This window comes from Narcine bancroftii, chromosome 5 (genome assembly GCF_036971445.1).
Source record: "Narcine bancroftii isolate sNarBan1 chromosome 5, sNarBan1.hap1, whole genome shotgun sequence".
Lineage (NCBI taxonomy): Eukaryota > Metazoa > Chordata > Chondrichthyes > Torpediniformes > Narcinidae > Narcine > Narcine bancroftii.
The window spans coordinates 88,527,653-88,545,960 of record NC_091473.1 but is presented as its reverse complement, the minus strand read 5'-3'; the positions used below and the strand labels follow the sequence as shown (position 1 = coordinate 88,545,960).

Genomic DNA, 18,308 nt, shown 5'->3' with positions numbered 1-18,308 from the left:
AAATACGGGCACCATATTCTCCAAAATACATGATATTTATCTTGTAAACTGTAAGTAATCTTCTCAAGTGGTATACAGCTACGAAGTTTGCGTGCCATCTTTCTAAACTTAAATCTATCTGACTTCCATGATATTGCTATACATTTCCTGAAAACTGCTCAGGCGATTTGTACAAATTCAATTTTAATGTAAGTCTTATAACCTTAATATTACTCAATAATAATAACATCGGATCTTGTGGGAACTTAACCCCATAATTCGTTCCAAAAAGTTACCGACTTTGAACCAGAAATATTTAACTTTAGGTAACTGCCAAGTAGAATGCAAAAAAAGATCCAATCTCACGACCACACCTAAAACATAAATCTGTTAATGCAGGATTCAATCTGTTTAGTTTTTGTGGAGTCAAATATAACTGACCCAAAAAATTATATTGAACCAACATATACCTAACATTTATAAGTTTTGTCATATTATCATTAAATAATTTCATCCAATCTTGCTCATTTATTTGTTTCTTTAAATCCACTTCCCAACTTAATCTCAATTTATGCACCCCTATTTGGGGGGGCTTTCCTTTGAAGTAAATTATACATTACAGCAGGGGTATCAAACTCAAATTCACGGAGGGCCAAAATTAAAAACTTGGACTAAGTCGAGGGCCGAACTAAATATTTATTGAAAATTTTCAACAACATCTGCGTGTTATCTCTTCTTTCAACATATGTAATGTTAAACTTTTTCTTATTAAAATAAATGTTTAATAATAGTTTTGGATAAACTCTTTCCAGAAGCATTAACAAATGAGAAATAAAATATTCAATAAATAATATTTCTCTATAGAGGATTTGTCAAATGTTGCTAGTGCGCTGTCGAATAGTAAAATCTGAGGGCTATTGAGAATGTGGGAGAATAACATGATTCCTGAAACAATCAAATGGGTGACTGATTGTGGGCATGAATTCTAGCAGGGTTATTTGCCATGCCCTTTTTCCATTGGTACAGATATCCTTTGATTAATACACTTTTCAAGTTTTATGCCTAATGAGCTTGTATCTAGGTGCAGGACCATTTTTAACCAGGAATATATTTATCACTGTGACATGAAACTATTGGAAGATCGTTTTATCCTGAGATTAAAGTTCATAATACTTACTCAGGCCTGTGTGCGGGAGGGCGGGGTTTGCGGGCAATCGGGTTGGACAACGACAGTGCGGGGGCATCGGCTCTCGCTGCAGGGCGGCATCTCGGGGGATCAGCGGCCTCGTCACCGTGAGTTGCGGGTCGGCCTGCAGCAGGGAGGGGGAGTGGGCAATGGTCCTGGCGAGGTCAGGCCCAAGGCCTCCGGTTCCGGGTGCTGGGAAGGGTCTTGGCTTCCCCTGACACCGGCCAGGCCGCGCTGCGGTGGGGGTCGGGCGGGCGGACACGACAGTGCGGAGGCATCGGCTCTCGCTGCAGGGCGGCATCTCGGGGGATCAGCGGCCCCATCACCGTGAGTTGCGGGTCGGCTTGCGGCAGGGAGGGGGAGTGGGTAACGGTTCTGGCGAGGTCAAGCCCGAGGCCTCCGGTTCCGGGCGCTGGGAAGTGGCCTTGACTTCCCCTGACACCGGCCAGGCCCCAAAACCAGAGTCCACGGTGAGACCCTGCAACGTAAACAGAGGAGGTGGGGGCGATTAGCGGGCTGACGCCAATGCATTCTGGGATTTGTTGTATTACTGTGCATGCGTTATACTGGCGCGGTGGCCAGCGGGCCACCTCTAATACATTTTTGAAATGATCTTGCGGGCCAAATATAATTATATCGTGGGCCAAATTTGGCCTGCGGGCCAGAGTTTGACATGTGTGCATTACAGAAATAAATTTACTTACATTACTATTACAAATCAATAATTTTAATGAACTCTAGCTAGATATCATCAAATGGACCTATTGTATCAATCAATTATTAATAATAATAAAGGAAAGTATTATTAGGCACATTAAATTAATTTTTCCTTTGTTCAAATGTTACAAATCTTCCAGCTTCAAAACAATATCCTCTCAATACCCATCTGCATCCAAATCCTCAAAAATTGATTATAGAAAATGGAATGTCTATTTTGACAAAGGGGCATTTTTCATGAAACTAAACCTTTCAATCCTATTTCATAACCAATATTATTCCATAGTTAAAATAATTGTTTCAAAATAGATATTTGCCGATTTCCTACCAACAATTTAGAATTCAATTTATAGGTGAAATCTTGTAAATGTATTTCTCATATTTTACTAAGTTCTATATTAACCCAAGCAGGAATTTAATCTAAACTAAACAGTACGTTAATAAATCTCAATTGAGTAGCTGTATAATAATTTTCAAAATGGGGAAATTTGTAAACCCCCAATTCAAACTTCCAAGTCAATTTTTCCAAAGAAATCCTCACCATTTTCCCTTTCCATAAAAACTTCCTAACAATCACATATAAATCCTTAAAATTTTTTTGAAGAATTGAGATGGGGATTAAGTGAAAAAGATAATTGAACTCGAGAAAAAATATTCATCTTAACACAATTTACCCTGCCTACTAAAGTAATAGGTAGGGTATTCCACTTATTCAAATCTTCAGCAATTTTATGAAAAAAAGGTAAATCATTTGCATAATTTTTAAAAATTATCAACCCGATTACTAAATATTTAATTCCTGCATCAGTGTAAGGTAAAACATCATGAGATGGGAATGTGTAGGGAGTTACCCTGTACAGGGCAGTAACAAGAAGGGGAGGTGTCCTTGTACTCCTGTTAGGTAAAACATCATGAGATGGGACCGGAGAAGGAGTCACCCAGTACTAAGGAGTAACAGAATGCATCCTTGTACTTACAAGATAAGAGAGACATTGATGGATTGAGAGGCAGGAAGCTAGCAGGGAAAGGATAGCAACAGTTTTAGTCATTGGACAAGTAATGATATGATGATGTTCTAAGCATGTATCCAAGGGTATAAAAAATCACCATTTTGCTGATAACGGCAGAATGCATTCTCCGACTAACTTTGTTAGTCGCAAGTGTTACAATCCGGTAATAAAGAACAAAGAACCCTGATTTCGACTCAGCCTGGTGTTTGTCTCACTCATTCATGAACAAAGCAGACCTAACAATCAGGCCACCTAAATTTAGTAGCTAATTTACAGTGAAGGCATAATTTTACTTTTCTCCAAATTAATTTTATACCCAGATATTTACCTATATTCTTCCAATCTTGCATGTAATTGAAACAAAAAAATTATAAGATCAGTCAAATAAACTGAAGCATCATCAGCAAATAAATTAATTTTATCTTCCTCTTCATTAACCTTTATATCCTTAATCTTAAAATCTTGTCTTATAAACTCTGCTAAGGGTTCTATTCCCAAAATAAACGAGACTGGTAATAAAGGACTACCCTGCTGACTCAATCTAGTTTATGGAAAAGAAGTAGAAACTTGTCCATTAGTCACCTCCCTTGCACAAGGATTTTTATATAAGCCTTTAACCCATTTTATAAATGTCAACCAAAATCCAAACTTTTCTAATACTTTAAACAAAAAGTCCCATTCTAATCTATCAAAGGCCTTCTCTGTGTCCAAGGCTACTCTTATACTTAGACCACCTCTTATCTGAGCTAGATGAATTAGGCTAATCAATCTAGCAACATTATCAGCAGATTGTTGCTTTTTGACAAATTCTGTTTGGTCCAGATGAATTCAATTTGGTAAATATTTAGCTAATCTATTTGCTAAAACTTTAGCAACAATTTTATAATTTTCATTCAGTAATGAGGTCAATCGAGAAGATGCTGGATTTAACGGATCCCTATTTTTCTTTGGTATAACTGTAATTATTGCAGTTGAGAAAGATTCCGGTAAGGAATAAGATACTACCCCTTCATTTAGCATCTCCATAAAAGGAAGTATTAAAATATCCTTAAACTTGTTTAAAAAACTCAGGTGGAAAACCATCCTCTCCTGGTGATTCACCATTTTGCCATGAACTAAGTGCCTCACTGACTTCTTTTGCCATGGATGGAGCATCTAAATCTCTATGCTTTCAATATTTCAAACCAGGTAAACTTAAATGAGATACAAAAAACTAATTTTAACTTCATATCTACCAGACTCAGATTTCAATAAATTAGAATAAAAATCTTTAAATAAATTCTTGAGGTTTTTCTAATAGAATTAATTATTCTAGAAGTTTGTTCTGTTTTTAATTGCCAAACAAGAACCTAATGGGCCCTTTCTCCTAATTCATAATACCTCTGCTTGTTTTGCTCAAGTAATATTTACATTCTATAAATCTGAATCGTATTATAGTGAAGTTTTTTTAATTATTGTCTCTCTTTTCTCATCTGAAACATTTCTTTGTAAATCCTTCGTCAAATCTTCTATTTCGGTTTTCAATTGATCAACCTTTTTCAGATAATATTTCTTTATTTTTTGCTGTAAAACTAATTATCTGTCCTCTCAAGAATGCCTTCAATGCATCCTCATTGTGCGGAAAGTGGCTCTCGCCACCAAGTGATACATAATAGTTAAGGAAGGAGAAGGAAAAAAACCCTTTGCCCCCAAGAGAGAACATTTAAAAACAGTTCATTTATAGGCATAGGCAGCCACTTCAAGATCTCTATTCACTTGTTAATCTTCAAGGTCTTCAATTTCTTGTTGCATCAACTCTTCCTCTGTAGCTTGATCTTCTTGGATTGTTGAATACCCAAGTTTTGCACATCAACTTGTTGAACCTTCTTACTAATTATGAGAAATAGCAAATTCCAGAGCTTCCATATCATTTACAAAAAATCTTGCTTATCTCCCAGAAACATCTTATGTGTAGCTGGGTGACAAAAGGAAAACTTGTATCCTTTCTTCCATAATACTGATTTAGCTGGGTTAAACTACTTTCTTCTTTACACAATCACCATATTTAAATCTGCATAGAAGAATACTTTCCTTTCAGCCATTCTCAATGGACCTTGATGTTGGCGAGCATTATGGACAGTCGCTCTCAATATTTTCTCTTTATCCTAAGGCAAGCATGTTGTCTGTCCAAGTAATGGCCCTGTGTGCTCTGTCTAATTCAATTCCATTTGAAAAATTATCAGACCCCAGAACTTTGTAGGTAAGTTCCAAACAGTTTATTAGTTATTTAAAATTAAAAAAACTTTTTTAAGGTCAGTTATTAATTAATTCTCCTGGAGAGGCATATTCCCATGTCCCTCACTCATACCATCATGCCATGCCCCTGTCTCCATAGGTCTGTTGACCGCAAACTCGCACAATGGATATAATATCTGGCCTTTCCTAGAACTCTGATTTCTGTGGAACAGCTTTTCACTGCTTTAAGTCCGCAAATCTTTGCTGAATTATTTGGGGTGCACATATAGTTTTGAGTAAGGATTTCAACCCTAAACATCGACAATTCCTTCACTTCCCCAAATTCTGTTTGACCTGCTGAGTTCCTCCATCAATTTCCTTTTTGCTTAAAAAATCCCCCTTTTGAATAAAAAATATAAATATATTCTTTTCAATCTATTCAAATTGAGTCTTCTCACTGATTTTAATTTTCTGTTTGGTTGCAGTCAAGTAGAGAGGGAGGGCTGGTATCAGGATATATTTCTTGACATGATGAATGCTTCTAGAGTAAGAATGCAAAAACTCAGAAAATATTTTGATTTGTTTAGACAGAATAAATAGAATCTATTTGAAATAGGATTGATTTCTTAAATAGCAACATGAGTGATTTTGCAAGGGAAGGAAGGGCAAAAGTTCTGGATAAAATGTTTCCAATCTAATACAAAATTTTACTAAAAGCTTTGTAGATAATAATTCTATGAAAGGTATTTATTTGGTGGTACATACTAAACCAGCAGCAAATGGTAATAATTATGACAATGGTATTTTCAAAAACAATAATTTTTATTATTAACTATTAATACCATAACATTTCTTACCTAACTCTAAACTTAACCCTACTATGCATATATATATGTGTGTGTGTATGTGTGTGTGTGTGTGTGTGTGTGTGTATGTATGTGTGCGTTAAAACCCAAACCATTAATTACAGTTTAAGCTTTTTGCCGTTGGGCTCGAGACCGCAACAAATATGGCCTTTTACTGGCTAAGTATCCGTCATTTTTGGTGCCCAATTTCCACGACGCTAAACCAGCACATGGCATGGAGCACAACATCGAAACCACCCCAGTGTACGCACGGGCATGGCACCTCTCGCAGGACAAACTCCTCCAAGCCAAGACCGAGTTTGCTGCCATGGAGGAGTTGGGTTTCATCTGCCATTCAAACAGCCCCTGAGTGTCCCCTCCGCACATGGTCCAGATGAATTCCAGAGGGTGGCATCCATGTGGCAACTACAGATGACTCAATGATGTCCCAGTCCCAGATAGATGCTCCATTCCACACATCCAAGATTTTGCTACATGACTCCAGGATTGCTGAATTTTCTCAAAGGTGGACCTTGTCAAGGGGTACTATCAGATTCCAGTGCATCCTAATGACATCCCAAAAATGGCCATTATTATACCTTTTGGCTTTTTTTAGTTCCTCCGGATGCCTTTCAGATTAAAGAATGCAGCCCAGATGTTTGAGTGTCTCATGGACGTGGTTGGCAGGGACTTTGATTTCATCTTTGTCTATCTGGATGACATCCTCATCTTGCACAGGATGCACCTGACTCACCTTTTCGACAGATTGTAGGAGTTCAGAGTCACGCCGCTGAACCCAGCTAAGTGCCAATTCGGCCTGGAAACAATTGATTTCCTTGGACATCGAATCACCTGCGAGGGTACCACACTGCTGTTGGATAAGGTAGAAGCCATCCAGTGATTTCCCCAGGCTGAGCACCATCAAAATCCTACAAGAATTCCTAAGGATGGTGAACTTTTATCATCGTTTCCTCCTGGGACAAGCCAAACTCATAATACCCCGATTTGACCTCATCAAACTCAGTGAGAATGGACTCCAGTGGACACACGAAACTGTTGAAGCATTCCTGACAACTAAAGCGGCACTAGCAGAGGCCATATCTTTGGCTCATCCTGATTCTTTCCCCTCCTCCCCCCGGCCCTTACAACAGATGATTCGGATAGGGTGGTCAGCGCAGTGCTTGAGCAGTGGGTCATGAACAGTGGTGCCCCGGCCTTCTTCAGCAAACATCTCCGGACACCAGAACTCAAATACAGTGCATTCGACCATGATCTGTTGGCCCTGTACCTGGCAATACAACATTTCCAGTACATGTTAGAAGGAAGGGTTTTCGTCTTCTATACAGACCACAAGCCACTGATTTATGGACTCAGCAAGCTCTCAGACCCATGGTTGGTGAGGCAACAATGACACCTCTCCTACATTTCTGAATATACTACAAAGATTTGCCACATTGCAGGCAAGTCAAACGTTGTAGGTATCAGTGAGATTCTCCCCACTCTACCGAATCCCCCTCCCCCCCACCATCCCTCTAAACTCCAGTATCAGATAGATCTAATACTCCTCATACATTAACTTTCCCATCCCCAAGATCATTCTTGTAAACCTCCTCCAGGCCCTCTCGAATGCCAGCACATCGTTCCTTAGATATGGGACCCACAATTGTTCACACTACATCAAATGTGATATGATTAATGCCTTATAAACCCTTAGCATACATCCTTGGTCTATATTTCCAGACATCTTGAAATGAATATTATCATTGCATTTGCCTTTCTTACTATCACTACATTTGGACATCTGCTTCCTGAATTCTCTCCCCATTTAGAAAATAGTCTATGCTCTTATTCCTTCAACTGCAGTTCACAATCATAAATATATCTATGCTGTATTCCATCTGTTATTTCTTTGCCCATTCTCCCTATTTGTCCAAGCCTCTATTACGACTTGCTGTTTCTTCAACACTACCTGGCCCTCTGCCTGTCTTTGCATCATGTGCAAACTAGGCAACAAAGTAATCAATTCTGTTATCCAGATTGTTAACATGTATCGTGAAAAGTAGAGGATCCATCACCAACCCTATGGAATACTTCTAGCAACTGACAGCCAACCAAAAAAAATTCCCTTTATTCCCACTCTTTGTCTTCTACCAGTCATCCAATCCTATATTTATGCAATACCATGTGCTCTTATCTTGTTTAGCAGTCTCAAGTCTCTTCTGAAAATCCAAGTAACCAACATACACTGACTCTCCATTGTCTATTGGGCTTGTTGCTTCCTTAAAGAATTCCATCAAATTTGTCAGGCAAAATCTCCCTTGAGGGAAATTGTGCTGATGTTGGTCTATTTTATCATATGCTTTTAAGTACCCTGAAATCTCATCCTTAATAATGGACTAAAATGTTACCAACCACTAAAGTCAGGCTAACCAGTCGACAATTTCCTGTCTTTTGTCTCTCTCCCTCTTTAAAGAGTGGAGTGATATTTATAAGTTTCCAGTCCTCTGGAACCATTTTTGACTCTAGTGATGTTTGTAATATCACTACTAATCCCCTCTCAACCTCTTTAGTTACCTCTTTCAAAACTGGATGAAATCCATCTGCTCCAGGTGACTTATCCATCTTCAGATGCTTCAGCTTCCCAAATACCCTCTCTTTAGTAATAGAGATTTCACTCACTACTGCCCTCGATTCTCAAATTTATGCTTTGTTGCTGGTGTCTTGTACAATGAAATCCAATGCAAAATACCTTTCAGTTCATCCATCATTTCTTTGTTCCCCTTTACCACTTTTCCAGCATTATTTTCCAGCAGTCTTTTACTCTTTACATGTCTGAAAAACCTTCTGATAACCTCTTTTATATTATTGGCTAGTTTTCATCTTTTCTCCTCTTATTTTTTAGTTAACTTCTTTTGGTTTGTAAAAGCTTTTTCCCAGTCCACCATATTGCCATTAATATTTGCAATATTATAAGTCCTCTCTTTTGACTTTTATTTCTCTTGTCGGCCACAGTTGCCTCATCCATTTTGTTGACTCCTGGTCCTTCCTTGGGATTAAATGATCATGCATTTTCTAAAGTGTTCCCAGAAACTCCTGCCATTGCTGCCCTACTATAATCCCTGCTCTAGTTTCCTTTAAATCTTCTTTATCCAGTCTCTCTCTCATGCCTCTCTAGTTATTTTTACTATCACTATATGCTGAGACAGAGTGGTCAAACGGCAGGGTGAATTCTTTTATATTCTGATCATTGCCTTCGAGGGGTTGCTTTATCTGAAGCTCTCTGATTAAATCCAATTTATTGGACAGGACCAAATCCAGAATTACCATTCTCCAGTGAGTTTGACCACAATCTGCTCTATATAGTCATTTTGTAGGCACTCTACAAGTTCCTTCTTTTGGCATCCATTGCCAATCTAATTTTCTCAGTCCACATAGAGACTGACATTCCCCTTGATTACATCCTGGCTGCTATTTGGAGGCCTATATAAAACTCCCATCAGACTATTTTTACTCTTTCAGTTTATCAACTCCCCCCACAAGGATTCTGGAGCTCCTAATCCTATGTTCCTTCTTGCTAAGATTTTTATTTTGTTTTATTTATCAGTAGAGCCATTGCATCTTCTCAGCCCACCTATTTGTCTATAGTATAGGATGTGTATTCTTGTAGGTTTAACTCCTAGCTGTGATCTTCTTTCATTGACAACTTTGTGATGCCCTCAACATTGTACTTGCCAATTTCTAACTGCACTTTTAGCTAATCCACCTTAATAACTATGGGAGGAAAAAATATTTTGAATGTCTTCTGCCTGAAGGTAGTCGTATGAAGAGATCATGACCGGTTGGCTGTCTTCTTGAGGCAGCGCCTCACATAGATGCCCATGATTAATTTGGCTAGGTTTTCCACTTTCTGCAGCCTTCTGTGTTCCTGGGCACTTGAGTTTTCAAACCAGGCTCTGAAGCAACAAATCAGTATACATTTCACAATAGACCTTTAGAAAATTTCTGGAGTATTCAATGAAATGCTGAATCTTCTCAGACCTTTTAGAAAATATGGATGTCGTGTGTCTTCTTCTCGGTTGCTTAAGGAGATATCCTGGGAACTTGAAGGTATCAATACTCTCCACAGCTGTCCCACCATGGTCCTTCAGCCTCCCCTTCCTAAAGTACACAGTAAGGTGCTTGGTCATGCTGATGTTGAGAGAAAGATTGTTGTTCTGGCATTTTAGAACCAGATTCTTGATCTCCATCCTGTGATCTGATTCATTATTGTTACTTATTTAGACAACATTGTCTCAGCGAAATTTTTGAGGTGTAGGAACCAAACTTGTGATGCACCATCAGTGACTCCAAAAGACTGAAGGCTTTTATTTGCTATACAACAAAGGCATGTCCTTGCTGCTCCACAGTCCTGCATTGGGGAAGGGACTGTGGAACAATCTCCTTTATTCAGGAGCTTGTGGGAGGAGCTACAGGTATAGTTGACCAATGGGTGTGCCCAAACAGATATTTTTTTAAGAGTCCGGTGGGTTGAGGCGGTGATAATACATTTACAAGTTAAGTCTTTAAGGTGGACTGGTTTTTCGCTATGATCATCATAATACCAACTATGATTGCAGTGGTGGGGTCCTGGGCATTCTGGGGTGCCTATGTGTAATCATCAGTATGGGACTGGTGGGCATGTGGTGGCAGGTTTGGCATATCCTCTGTTAGGTAGTGTGCCATGGTCCTGGTGCATCGTGTGTGGCTAGGTGTGAGGGTGTGTGAAGTGATCACTGGAGGTCTCCAGAGCCTTTGAGGGTGCCAGATCCATATTGACTAGAGGTTCAGATATGGCTCTGCAAATGCATCTGGAGTAGGACAGTCCCTGGGGAAGTCAGCCACACTAGCAGCGTGATCCCTGTCGCAGATGTCCTAGTTAAGGAAAACATACATTCATGTGGTGTGACATTCATGGCAGTACAAAGGAAGGACCTGATGGAGTGGAGTGCCTTTGGGAGGACTTCGCCAGCAGGAGACTGGAAGGCCCTGAGGCTGCAGGGCTAGGAGGAAAGGCTTCCAGACTGTTGTGTTCTCTCTTTCCACTTGCCCGTTCCCATGGGAATTGTAGCTGGTAGTCCTGCTCATGGAAATGCCTCTGGCCAGCAGGTACTGGCACAGCTCGTCGCTCATAAAAGAGGACCGCCGGTCGCTATGAATATAGCCGGGGAAGCCGAAAAGAATGAAGAGACTGAACAGGGGCTGGATGACTGTGGTAGCTGTCATATCAGAGCAGAGGAGGCAAATGGAAAATGAGATCACAATAACATTGTGGTCTGTGGAGGGCAGAGGTCCTTTGAAGTCAACACTCAGCCGTTCAAAGGTGCGAGTGGCTTTTATCAACTACGCTCTGCTTGGCCAGTATAAGTGGTTTACACTCTGCGCAGACCTGGTAGTTTTTGGTCATTGATCTGATCTCTTCAATGGAGTATGGCAGGTTGGGGGCTTTGATGAAGTGGAAGAACTTGGTAACTCTGGGGAAGGGCAGAGGTAATTGTTAAGGGCTTGTAAGTGGTCAATCTGAGCACTGGCACATGTCCCATGGGATAGGATAGCAGTTGGCTTGTTGAGTTTTCAGGGCCGGTACAAATTTTCATAATTATAAATAGTTAGTTTAATTCTCCACTCAATATCTTGTCATTCTTGATTTTAACCCACTGCTGATTATTGAACATGAATGCAACTGCATGTTGGTCAGTTAGCAGGGTAAATAATTTACTGGTGAGGTAGTGTCTCCAGTGCTACACAGCCTCGACAATGGCTTGAGCCTCCTTCTTTACAGAGGAGTGTGGAATTTTGGGGTCCTGTTGGGTATAGGAAAAAAAAACAACTGGTCTGCCCACCTGGTTAAGGGTAGCAGCCAGAATGACGTCTGATGCATTGCTTTCCACTTGGAACAGGCAGGTTTATCCACAGCATGCTTTGTGGCCTTGGCAATATCTGCCTTGATGTGTTAGAGGAAAAGAGGTAGATTTGATGAGGGGGTGGGCCCTGTCTACATAATAGGGACCCACTGGCATAGAAAGAGAAAAAGCCCAGGGACTTTCTCAAGGCCTTAAGCTGTGGGGTAGGGGAAGTTCCAGGAGTGGGCGTATGTGGTCAAGGTCTAGACCAATGACTCCATTTACAATGATACAGCCAAGGATGGCAAGTAGGGTTGTGTGAAATGAGCACTTGGCCTTATTGTACGTGAGATTGAGGAGCTTGGTGGTTTGGAGGAATTTTTTTTAAAAAACTTTATTTATTCGTTCAAAAAACAAATAATATATGACATATACAACAATTAACCATAAACATGAACGTTATTTATATATATATATATATATATATATATATAAAGAGAAAAGAAAAGAACCCCCCCCTTCAGTCAACTCTGCTAAGGAGAGCCATGAAGAAAGAAAAAAGAAAAAAATATTAAAGAAAAATTAAATATACATATTAAGATCTAATCAATGTAAATTGAAATGTAAATATTCTGAATATAATGACCACTTATTAATTAAAAAATTATAATTATCACGTGAAACATACATAATTTTTTCCATTATTAAACAATATTTCATCTCATTATGTCATCTATTAATATCAATCATATTTGTATCTTTCCACGTACTAGCAATACATTTTTTCGCTACGGATAAAGCTAAATATACAAAAGCAAGCTGAAACTTATGTAATCCCAAGCCTTTCAAAGGTTACAAACTACCCAATAAAAAATACTGTTGGATCTAAAACTATTTTAATCTTATACAGATATTCTAAAAACGATTGAATTTTCTTCCAAAAAGATTGTATATGTATACATGACCAAACGGCATGAAAAAAAGTTCCAACCATATCACCACATCTAAAACACAAGTCTGATTCACGAAAACCACACTTTTAAAAAATTTTTCAGGTGTTAAATATAATTAATGTAAAAAATTATAGTTAATGATTGCATCATGGCCATTTATCAATCTAGTTACACTATCATAACAAATATCTAACCAATCATCGGAAAAAATAAAACCAGTATCCGCTTCCCATTTACTTTTAGATTTATCCCAACCCTTTTTATCCATACCATCCTATAATATTTCATACATATATGAAATATAATCCTTCTCTGGTACCTTCATAAGAAAAGTCTCAAATTTAGTCATTTCAGTTAAAATCATATCTCTACCAAACATACATCTTACCAAAGATCGAATTTGATAATACAGAAACAAGGAATTCTTATCAATACCAAAACCTTCCCTCATCTGATTAAAAGATAAAAATTTACCCTCTTTAAAACAATCTCCCAAATTTTTCAAACCTTTAAATCTCCAATGCAATAAATTTCAATTATGTATTGAAAAAGGAATAAGTTGATTATTATACAATGGAGTCAAAGCCGATAATTTACCCCGAGAGCCTGTCATTTTATTTTTCTTTATCCATAACTTCATTAAATGTTTTAGTATAGGGGGAGTCACGTGATGGAGTAGTGGCCAGACGGTGAACTCCAGCCCTCTCCAGAAAAGTCGGGAAAAACAAAGGAAAACACAAAGGCACAGAAATAAAAGTTACAGAAAAGTGAGTATAAAGGTGGAAAGAAGATGGCGACAAAAAAAGAAAAATCGAAAGCAACGGTAAGAAGAGAGGAAGAGAAGACAAAGGAGGAAAAAGGTGAAGGCCTTACCTGTCCGAAGAGGCCCGCTGCGGAGAGAGAAACCCGCTCCCTCAGGTTGGTAAATAATGGACTACAAAAATGGCTCGCAGAGCCGAGTAAAAGTGCGCAACCGCGCATGAAAAATAACACACCGATGGGAGGGGGGACCAGCTGGGGAGTCGATCTCCACAGCCGGCAACGACAGCTGCAGAACACCTGCAGCAAGAAGAGACCACAGAAGACAATAGAAACAAGAAAGAAGAGGAAGAAAGGGCACCAAAGAAACAACAGATGGTCAACCCAGAGGAAGAAGAAGAGGAAGAGGAAGAGTACAGTGAAATAGAAGAAGAAAAGAAAGGCAAGGTAAAGGATATACTTGCTCTTATTAAAGGATACATGGAGTCATTTAAAGAATGGCAAACACAGGAATTTAAGGATTTAAGAAAAAGAATAAACAACACAGAAGAGAAAATAAATAAAATGGAGATGACCTTAACAGAAATGGGAAAGAAAATGGACAAGACGGAAGAGCGGGCAGTAGCAGCAGAAATGGAGGTAGAAGACTTAAAAAAGAAATTGGAGAAATCTAATAAAAAAACTAAAGAGACACAAGAACTACTAGCTCAAAAAATAGATACAATGGAAAACCATAACAGAAGAAATAACATAAAGATAGTGGGCCTTAAGGAAGATGAAGAAGGCAAGAATATGAGGGAGTTTATAAAAGAGTGGATCCCTAAGACCCTAGGATGTCCAGAACTACAGCAAGAAATGGAAATAGAAAGGGCACATAGAGTATTGGCCTCTAAACCACAACCACAACAAAAACCAAGATCTATTGTAGTAAAATTCCTAAGATATACTACAAGAGAAAAGGTACTGGAGAAGACAATGGAAAAAGTAAGAGAGGGCAACAAACCACTGGAGTATAAAGGGCAAAAAATCTTCATTTATCCAGATATAAGTTTTGAACTCCTAAAGAAGAGAAAAGAGTTCAATACAGCAAAGGCAATTTTATGGAAGAAAGGGTATAAATTTATACTAAAGCATCCAGCGGTATTGAAAATATTTATTCCAGGACAACAAAACAGACTATTCTCGGATCCAGAAGAAGCACGAAAATTTGCAGAACAATTACAAAAATAGACTGAGGGAGGAAGACGGGTAATGAGAGTTAAAATGATCACGATTGATATGTATGTGGGTAAAGACAAAAATAGACTGAGGGATGAAGACGGGTAATGAGAGTAAAAATGATCACGATTGATATGTATGCGGGTAAAGAGGTATAAGAGTGAATAGAGACAATGTGCATACGTGAATGTATCTGTACTTAGAGGAAAATATAGATAGTATAGACAAGAATTAATAAGGGAAGGTAATGGAATAGAGAGAATAAGGAGGGAATTAAAAGAGTGACCTTTGTGACATATGAAAAGTGAAATCTTTTCTGGGGGAGGCGGGGTGGGGGGAAATAGCGGTCACTGCAAAATCAGTTGACGCTTGCAAGTGGATTCGCAAATCCAAATGGAGAGGGGAGATGTGGTTGTCCGACAAGGATAAAGGACAACTCAGGAGGTGAAGGGGAGATTGGGGATAAATAAGATAGAAATAGGAGAATAAGGAAAATGTTGGATGTTGTAGGAATGTTGTCTTATAAAGAGTTGAAAATAAGAAAACAGAAATGGAAAAGGAGGAAAGGTAATGATGGAAAAACGGAAAGAGAAGATAAACAAAATATAAAAGGGCTACGCTGAACTATATGTCTTTAAATATTAATGGAATACATAACCAAATTAAAAGGAAGAAACTACTAAATTTAAATGAATAAATGTATTCCATTAGAAAAAATAACATATAGGTTAAGAAATAATATTGAAATATTCGAACAAGTATAGGAGCCTTACATTAAATACAATAGCGAAAACCTACCGGGGACAAACATTACCTAAGTTGATGGAAGGAGAAGGAAAGAAAAGAATGGACTCAGTAGAATTTCTGGTGTAATTTTGTTGAATGACAACATTGTCTGACTGGCTTAATGCAACCTAGATTGTATACCTAAAATGGATGAGAGGGGGGGATGGGGGGGTGGTTTGGGAGGAAAGGGTGGGGGGGCAGAAAAAGTCACTGTACATGTGTGAAAAAGAAATAGTGTATATCATGACTAATGTGATTTATGGTGTGAAAAAAAAAAAAAAAATGTTTTAGTATAGGCACATTATATTGTTGTAACAAATTTATATTCCATCTAAACAAAAATTGATGTATTTCAAATTCAGAAATATTTGCCATCTCAATTTTGGCCCATCTAGGAGGCCATACCAAATCCATCAATGAACTAATAAATTTAAGTTGGGCTGCTTCATAATAATTTTGAAAATGTGGTAAACGTAATCCCCCTAATCATATTTCCAAGTTAATTTATTCAAAGCTACTCTCGAAAATTTACCTCTCCATAAAAACTCCCTAACCATTTTATTCAAATCTCGAAAAAAATATTATCAAGTAAATACGGAATAGATTGAAACAAATATTGTATACGTGGAAAGATATTCATCTTAATTGTATTTATCCTACCCATTAAATTAATAGGTAAATCTTTCCATTTGATCAAATCAGTTTTAATTTTTTTCATTAACGGAACATAATTTAATTTATATAAAGATTGAAATCTTTCTCTGTCGGATTTAAGACATCTCCAAATATCTACTAAATTAAGATCTTTCATCAATGCTTGAACTTGAACTGCCATCTTGGATTTCTTAACTTTCCTTGGAGATTTATCTAATAAAGGTTCCAAAACACAATTAAAATCACCACCAACTAAAATATTATCATTAGCTTGACCCAAACATAAAAATGCATCTGAAATAAATATTTCATCATCTGCATTTGGGGCATAAATATTAAGTAAAGTCCAAAATTCACTAAAAATCTTACAATTCAATTTAAGAATACATCCTGCTTTTTCCTCCATTGATTGTAATTCAAAAGATAAATTTTTATGTCTCAAAATTGCTACACTTTTAGCCCTAGAATTAAATGAGGGAGAATATACATGCCCAACCCAGTCCCTCTTTAATTTCATACTTTCCTTCACATTCAAATGTGTTTCTTGTAAAAAAGCAATATCAATTTTCATTTTCTTAATATATTCCAAGACTCGCTTACGCTTAATCGGACTGTTTAATCCTTGAACATTAAAAGTAGCAAACCTCAACTTTGACATATCTACTATTGTTACTAAATACCAATAATGTCTTTATATGAAAACTCAAATCAAAGTATATAGGCCCTCCAATAGGAAAAAAAAATCACAAATTAAAAATTAACTAAAATGAAAATAAAAAAAATAATAAAGAAAAAAAAGAAAATCCCCCCCCCCAAAAAAAAACTACCAAAAGGTAGTAATCCTCTAAACAAAAATTGGGTGTGGGTCACCCACCAGTGGCTGATGACTAGTAAAGAACTTAGAGCAAATCTCTCCCTCCTCAGCCAAACAATCAATAACATCAAAATATCATAATAACAAAAAAAAGAGTAAGAAAAAGAAAATTCTTCTTTTCATCCAAGAGATTCCAATCTCGAAGATCCCATTTCAGAAGAAGTTGGACTCTTTCCATTCACGTTTTTCCCATTTCTGCCATTTCTTCTGTTTCTAGAACAACCAGATTTTTCTTTAGGAGATAATGGTGGACGTTTGGAGGAATTTTTGAAGGATGGCGTCATGGTCATGGTGACATTGTCAAGATACGGGAGTGTGGCCTGCAACTTGTACTGATCTACCATTATCGATGCCAAAGGGGACCCGCAGGAAATAGTAGAGTTGGCCATCTGCCTCGAACCCAGTATATTGGCAGTCTTCTGGGCAGATAGGCAGCTGATGATATGAGGATTTCAGATTGATGGTAGAGAAGACCAAATACTGTTTAATTTGGTTCACTCTATGGGATATATGGGGGGAGAGGGTACGCGTCTAGTTGTGTATACCTATTAATGGTCTGACTGTAGTCAATGACCATCCTATTCTTCACCCTATTCCTTACTTCTGTTACGAGCCCAGAGGACCCCAAACCCCAGCAGCAATAGATATTCACCAAGACAAATGGTTACTTAAACAAAAGTTGCTTTTAATTATCTTTAAACATAAAAACAGAATCATACTTTAACTTATCACAATTGACTCAACTAACCTAACTTAATCCCCTTCTAATTCTTAGTGCATGTGTATGTAATGTGTGTGTAAGTTCAGAAAAGTTCTTTGATTCACAGTCAAATCTCACTTCTCAATCCTCCAAGATCACTAGTTGCAAGCAATTCTTATACTGTGCCAAGAATTTAACATGTATAAAGTTCACCAGGCTTTTGTGCTTGAAAGGTAAATGGTTACCACTCAGGAAGGTTCTTGTCGGTTTCAGAGAGAGATTTGTTGTTCGAGGACACCCACAACTGATTCCTTTTTAATCAGCCACTTCAGTGAAACTTTCCCCTTCAGGATTCTCCAGATGATAACCTCTTTCTTTCAAGTCACCACAGAGTTCCTTTTTGTTTCTCTTTATTTTTGTTTCTCATATTCCAAGTGAAACATTACACAGCTAGTTCTCTTCTCTTGCATAAGGGCTTTGACCAGGCTGAACTAAGCACTCATAACCGTCTTCCAAATGGGGTTTTCCACATGC

At 38.0% G+C, this 18,308-nt stretch overlaps 1 long non-coding RNA gene across 4 annotated transcripts in view; it reads left to right on the top strand.

Moving 5' to 3' along the window:
- Nucleotides 1–18,308, top strand: part of LOC138763682 (uncharacterized) — a 130,941-nt gene that overhangs the window by 680 nt on the left and 111,953 nt on the right. The window lies entirely within an intron of this gene.